Genomic DNA, 7,938 nt, shown 5'->3' with positions numbered 1-7,938 from the left:
TGGAAAACTGTACAAGACGCACTAGTTAAGCATAATTGCTATTAACAGCGATACCAATCATTTAAGAACCAAATTGAAAGTTGACGGCGATTCAGGGATCAGATTTATGTATTACTAGCTGACCCGGTGTGCTTTGCTACACAGCAAAAAATTTGAATCCTTAACAGCACTGAAATTGAAATCCAATAACATTACATGACATGGAATGCGATTTTTTATTGTAAATTTACATAATCGAGAAAAACAAAATTTTTAGGTGCACTGAATTTTAAAGACACGAATATTACATGTCACAGAACACGATTTTCTAATGTAAAATTCCGTCATATATGATGCTTCTTTTTATTTACATCATATGTGATGTAATTTTACAAATGTTAAACACTGAAACTAAAAAATATGGATATTACATGACACAGAACGCAATTTTAAGTGTAAACTAAAAAACGCGGAATCAAAAAGAACACTGACATTGAAATTGACCTATAAATCCGAAAACATTGAATCCAAAACAGCATGGGAAGAGAAATGCTTGAATATTACATGACATGTAACGCAATTTGATCATGTACGGCAAACATAATTTAATTTAAAAAAAAAGATTTTTTTTTTTGATTCAGTATATGCAACAATTTTCGACATTAAAAAGTTTATAAGTTATTGTCAATTGCATGAATTTTAGACTATTGAGAGAATCTGATTTGACAGATAACAATTCCGCACCTACTAACACCATCACATTCTATAAACTATCATGTGTTAAAAGTTGAAAAGGGACTATATGAAAAAGGACCAACATCAGAGTTCAGTTACTTCAAATTATTTCTACCTGTTGCCGTCTTTAACAAACTGCGCAGATTGCACCTCTTTAGACCCCCGTGCAAATAATTTGCGTGCAGTAAAATCTGCTCACAGACCTATACATAGATAATGACACATATCGATATTCTTTACTGTGGTAGATATGTTATGGAAAAAGATTTGGTTTTCAACCCATTGATAAAATTAGGTATGAGAAGAGCTATTAATTGAACTTGCATTCTAAGTAGATCGGATTTTTGACCTTTGCCGGCTCCTTACACTAAATTTAGTACCTGAAATCTATTGCTCGTCCCTCAAAACCCTCGTGTACCAATTTTCATCTAAATCCGATTTATAATAACGACAATATCGCATTGACAGTGAATATAGAATATGGACGACCTTTTGGCAGACCCCTGTTTTAGATTTGGATAAATGAAATCAATTGTTTGTCCCTAATAACTCCTATGTGCAAATTTTCATTCCAATCCGATGTATAAAAATGCCAATATCACTAAGATGTTGAAAAGTTGATATGAACGACCCCTTTTGCCGACCCCTTACAATGAATTTGATACCTCGAATCGATTGCATGTCACTCAAGACTGTCGTGTACCAATTTTCAGCTGAATACGATGTATAATAACGCCAATATTGTGAAAACAACGAACAGTTAATATGGACGACCTCTTTGGCTGACCCCTTACACAAAATTTTACACTTGAAATCAATTGCCCGTCTTTCAAAACATTCATGTGCAAATTTTCAACACGATCCGACGAAAATTAACGTCAATGTCGCGAAAACAGTATTTGACTTGTATGGACGACCCCCCTTCAGAAGGGGTCATCCGAAAATCTGAAAACATTTTTCACCATTCCTGGTCCTAATGAGCATTCATGCCGGGTTTCAGACCTCTAGCTCTTAAAACGGCTGAGTCTATAGAGGACAAACAAACAAACATACAGAAATTGTTTTTTATACATATGGATATCAGGCAGTTTTAACGACATTAAACTCTTCAATTGCATTAAATGTTAAAACTTGAAAAGACCTAATAAGTTGGGCAACCGAACGGACCAAACTTTCATATAGTTTTGCACAAGTTGTGATTGATAATATTTTGATATTCTTATAAAAAAAAGAAGCAAAATTTTAACGAGAACAGAGAAAAAAAAATGAAACGATATGAACATAAACTTCATTCATAATACGATGATAAAAAAAAAAATAAAAACAAAAAAAAAACGATTCCAAGGTTAGATTGATAGAAACATTAACTGAGACTTAAACGATGAAATATCAAAAAGAGAAATCAAAATAACACTTGTACAAGATCTGTTTAAAGATATGGGGGGAACTTTTAGTGATATTGCAATCTTCAATTGCATTAAAAGTTAATACTTGGAAAATGACTTACTCATTTACGCAACCAAACAGACAAAACTCCCATATAGTTTTATACAGATTGTCATTGATGATATAAACAAAACATAATGATAAAAAACAAAATAAGGCCACTGCTAATTTAATTCAATTAAAGAAACCAAAATCGATTACGATGTATGTATAAAAAAAAGGACTCGTATGGTTTTAATTTAAAAACTGTAGCTATACCAGTATTCAATTTCGAACTATCCCTCATTCTCCAATTTTTGTTCAATATCAGATGCAATCCCATTTTAACATATTCGCATCTGGAAAAAGGTTTAATAAGAATAAAGAACTTACTTTATGTTACTTTTGGAACTTTTGACTCGACGCATGTTCGGCGTTCGAGTTTGGTTTGAATGTTGACAACATAAAATTGATCATGGCTTCAGCAAAACATCGTTGGCGGCGTGTGGAATTGTGGAGGTATAAATAAACGTTTTTAATAAGCTGTCACCCCAACCCAATTGCTTCTGGAACCACTACTGGACTACTGGGGGAGTTTCTGGGCCTTGTTCTGATTTTCCTGAAGTTTTGAGAAAAAAAAAGTTCTATAGGTTCAGCATTCAAATAGTGCTTGGAAGATTTACCACTCGAGTTGAGGGCTATTTGCGGGATCAGCGATTGATGGCTGACTTACCTTCTGTAACTTGTTCAACACACAGTCCAATCTTCGGGATGTGGTTGATTGGCATTCCATGAATTTCTTTCGAGGTTCTTGTTTCGTACGGGGGAGTTTCGATAAGGGACATAACTGTGATTGATCATAACAAAACATAATTTGACTGGAAGATGTCACACGGAGCAGCTCGATTTGAATATTCGGGATCTTCGCGGTCTTTAGGAGTTTATCCATTTTTTTGTTCGGAAGTTTTTATCCGGCTCTGCAGTTTTCGGAGGTTGTCCGTTTCCCGTGTCCGTGCCGTGGAAGGGTTCGGTGGTGTCGTTGTCAGTCTCGTGATTTCACTGATTTCGAAAGTAAACAAAAATCGTGGAAAATAACTTTGTTGGCCTGTCAAGTTGATGAGTGACTGAGGAGAGAACCTGAGAAGAAACTCAATCCACTCAGCAGAATATTGACGGAAAAGTGGAGTAAGATTTCAAAGCGAGATAATCATGATATCTCATATAGTACCAAATTTAAGTGTTTCATAAGGTTTTGCATCGACCAGGGTCTTCAAAGCGATCGTCACAGGATTTGCTATCGGGAAATAAGATTAGTTTTCTCATTGAAATATCAGAGGATTGCAGAGAATGATATTATTGACACAGTAATCGAAAATTATTATCATTATGATTGCCAGCAATAGAATTAAGTCGTCGATCAAGTTTTCAAGTGCATTCAATGAAGCTGGTATGCAGTTCTTTGCGTCGTTACCATGTGACTACAAGGAACAAACACTTGGCAGCGCTAGCTTATTTTTTCTAACATTCTAACATTTCTTCCGTCATTATGGAGATTTGACATGCTCCGGCGTTCCGTTTTTCAGTTCTGTCTCCAGGGATATTGTCAAAATTTTTCTACCTCTACCTGAAGATTGCTGGAATATTGGAAGCAACGATAAATACACTTTACAGAATTCGCCCTTTACTAAAATCGTCACCGATAAAAGAAAAACAAAAAAAAATGAGTGTCTAGATGAATTCTTTGAACATGAACTCAACTAGTGGTGCCAAATGTTCTTATTCATAAGCTTTGTACTTTTTGTTTTATTTACACAGAGTATAGGTCGATTCACGCACTGCCTGGTTATTACGGATTGAGCGTTAGTTTCAAGATTTTAAGTGCATGATATTAGTCAAGTGTTGAATGGTTCTTTATGTTAATAGTAAATTTGATTCGGTTAGCAATACTCACGGAACATTGAGAATACTGGTATTTCAACTTATACCATGTGAATAATTCGGAAGAATTTGAACTGCATGTCAATGAACATACCAAAGGCTATTTAGTCGGATAACGTCATTGAGATTTTAATCGATGCTAGGCTACGATATGTAAAATTTAATTTAAAGATAATAATGTACATGATTCGTTTGACATGTTTGACATTTAATATTTATTTCAAACGTATTTTTATAAAAAAAAAAATTTGTAAATCACCAAACAAAAAAAAAGTCGAAGTGTCTTAACAGAAAAAAGAGTTATTCAAAATTTCCTCGCATGTGTCATTTATCAAGATAAAACAAACAATAGTTATCATTAGAAATATGACCTTTTATAATAATAAGTTAATTTATCGTTAATCATTTGTTAGCATCACAGTAGAGAAAGGGGCGAATGTGGTAGATATGTTATGGAAAAAGATTTGGTTTTCAACCCATTGATAAAATTAGGTATGAGAAGAGCTATTAATTGAACTTGCATTCTAAGTAGATCGGATTGCATGGTTTCGATTTATCAAAATGATATGAATGCGGTTCTGTGTAGACAGGTATATAAAAATTAGTACCTATTGATGTTAAAAAATATATAGAATAGTTTAAAAGTTACTAAAAATGATTTTATAATTTGAAGTGTGTAAATGTCTAAGTTGGTTGCTGTAGGGAATGAATGAAACTGTGAGAGAGATTAATGAGTTATTGAGTGACCTAACGAAGAATGAACGGAGAGAGTAACTGATGAATGAATTGAATAAGGTTGTCATTCTGTATTCTAAATTTCTAGACGAAGGATGTGTTACTGGTAATGTTTAAAGTGATGCAGTGTAAGAAATATGTATAGGTTAAAAAGTGATTGTATAAAACAAAAAAATAGTGCGTGAAACAAAAAGTCACCACATTTACATCTTTGGATAAAATTGAATTAAAAAAAAATTGCGACTGGTGTGTCAGTAAAAATTGTCAGTGAATCCAAATTTTTTTGGCTAATTTTTCAGTAATTCGAAAAATGCCCGAATAATGCATGATTTATTTGTTCCACTTACATTCTTGTACCCGAATGTACAGAATGCATTCTGTTTTCTGTTCGTTTCTTTTCATTTGTTGATCGGTCAATTTTCGTTATTAAACTCCTTGGTTCGCATTTCATAATAATTTTCGCCAAAACAATAACGATTATGCCGTTTGGAAATGTGATTCGAAAATCAGAAGCGAGCAACGGCTGATTTGAAAAACTGACACGGGTTGTCTATGTGTGCGTCAGTGCGAAAATATTTCTGCGTGGAAATTATTTGCACAGGAGTCTAAATAGGTGCAATTTCCGCAATATGTTGATTTTCATCCGAAACACTGGGTATACTGTCATAGTTGCTGATCCACCCGTGGTTGTTCATTCGTTAAATGATTGTCAATGTTATTGTTTTGATTATGTGCAGTGTACCTATTTTCAATTTAATTGCCGTGAATCTATAGTTCGCTTCGATCGTACTTTTGATTGGAAAGTTCTAGTTTAGGTTTTGATTCTACAACAAAACCGCATCTGCTGCTGGGGCCTTGAATCCTACCTGCCGACGATGGCCACAGAAGTACTGGTGGTCGCAACTTATGGAAATGGTCCCAGGTTTTCTAAACTTCAGCGGATTCGATATCCCAATTTATCGATTTCCAAGAGGAAACAAGGGGTAAGTAGATTAGTTTTCCGTGTTGGTGCGCGCAAAAAGTGTTTTAGAAACCGTTTTGATAATCTTTGCTCAAAATTTTTTTTTGGTTTCAGGGACCATCATTCGTTCTACCGAAAGCACCCAAACTCAAGGACAGCGGACGAAAGAGAAAAATATCGAAGAAACAGTCACTGTTCAACGATGTGGCTGAAAAGCGATGCGAGAATTTCCTGCATATCGAAAGAATTTCCAGGTAAGGATGAAATTTGAGTAAGAATCGTCAGGACACAATAAATTTAATTGCATTTGAAAGAATAAAAGTGTTTGAAATCTTAACTTGAAACTAATTTTTTTTTAATGTTTATTTACAGCATTCGGCTACTCGGCGCAAGTTAATTTCCACTTTCTCAACAGCGTAGGCAAAAGTTAGCGCTACCATCTGCTAGATTCCCTAAACATATTGGAGCTTTTTCGTTTACATCCAGCGGATCAGGTGGACCGAAAATCTTCGAAGGTTCCAAGGGATCGTAAAACCATTTTGGATCGCTGTGCGGTTGGCTCTTTTCAAGGACAAGGGAAAGTGTAAAGGAGTCTGCTGCCAGAGAAAGAAAGGATAGAAGTGAATTTTTTTTCAAATCCTTGAATTAGTGACAATATAGGATAGGATATGTTATTCAATTGTGCAGTTATGTTGAATGTTATTAGAAGATTGCAAAATAATTTAAATTAAAAAATGAAAACGAAAAAATACATTTCTTATTGGAAAGAAAAAAGCCCTACAAACCAAAGGGTAAAATTACATCACATATGCTGTAACCAGAAAGAAGCGTCAAAAATGATGGAATTTCCAATGCGTGTTTAATATTACACGTTTTTTTTTATTTTACGTCATTGCAAGCTCAATGACGTGTAATTTTGAACTCGCACTGAATATTCCGTCATATATGATGCTTCTTTTTATTTACATCATATGTGATGTAATTTTACAGATTTTTTTCGTAGTGTGTACACCTTCCAGAAGTTATTGAAATTTTTGGTACTTAGTTATTAACTTTTCATTTATTTGCACAAAAGTTTAAAATCCAATTTCAAAACTGTTGAAATGTTTTTCTAAAAGAAAATGCATTTTTTTTATTTTGAAATCTTTATTAATTTTTTTTAATCCGTGTTTTAATCTTTTTAATTCTTGCTTCATAAGTTTATAGCTTATGCCAAAATATTTTTTTTTTTTTGTATATGAAATCTTCGTTGTGCCTTTAGAATGTGCAGAGGGTTTCAAACTATCATAGAAACATTTTTTGTAACAAAATAACGTCACGGGACACTTATTTTACCTATTCGTTCTCGAATTGTTATACAAATTGTTAGAGTGACCATTTCCCCCATTCCTTTATCCCTAATGAAAGGAAGGGAAGTCTTATATCATCCCAAAAACACTTCTTGTATACAAATACAATCCCATGTCATATACGGCTCCATTTTAGATAAGTTCTCGAGTTGTTCAAAAAATGAGTGACCCTTTCCCCACTTTATATCTCCCCTTTGGCAAGAGAAGGGTGTCTCAACCCATCGAAGAAACATTTCCCGTACACAAATATGCTCCAATCATACAAATTTATTCCATTTTTTCGATTAGTTATCGAAATATTAAAAAAAAAGTGTATGAGAGACCCTCTTCCCACTTTTTATCGTTCCACTGAATGGAGGGAAAGGTTGCTAAACCACAGGAAAAAACATTTGTTGTGCTCGGATACTTTCTCATTCGAAAATTGGGTTCTTCGCTTTATTAGTTGTCGAGTTATGCTATAAAATTTGTATCAAAGCCCCTTTTCCTACCTATCCCCTACCTCAAAGGAGTGAATCGTTCCATTTGTAAGAAAAATTCTTGAGCTCCCGCCTTTCCTAACTGTTCAGTCCACCAAGCGGACTGAAGAATGGGAGAAACCGAGAGAATGGAGAAAACCCGTTGCGCGTCGCCCAAGTAGCGAGAGCTATAAAAGCAAGCGGTCGCGTCTCCGCGGGGAGAGTTTTAATCCAACCGTCGAGCGAGCAACATCATCCCGGGAGAGTCGAGAGCGGCTCAAAAAGAGAGCCAGCCAGCAGTGGGCTGCATCAAGGCCACCTGAAGAGAGCAGCAGCCAACGTTGCTCGTAGCGACAAGTGC

The sequence above is a fragment of the Uranotaenia lowii genome, unplaced genomic scaffold (genome assembly GCF_029784155.1).
Source record: "Uranotaenia lowii strain MFRU-FL unplaced genomic scaffold, ASM2978415v1 HiC_scaffold_420, whole genome shotgun sequence".
Taxonomy (NCBI): domain Eukaryota; kingdom Metazoa; phylum Arthropoda; class Insecta; order Diptera; family Culicidae; genus Uranotaenia; species Uranotaenia lowii.
This window is presented reverse-complemented; position numbering follows the sequence as displayed.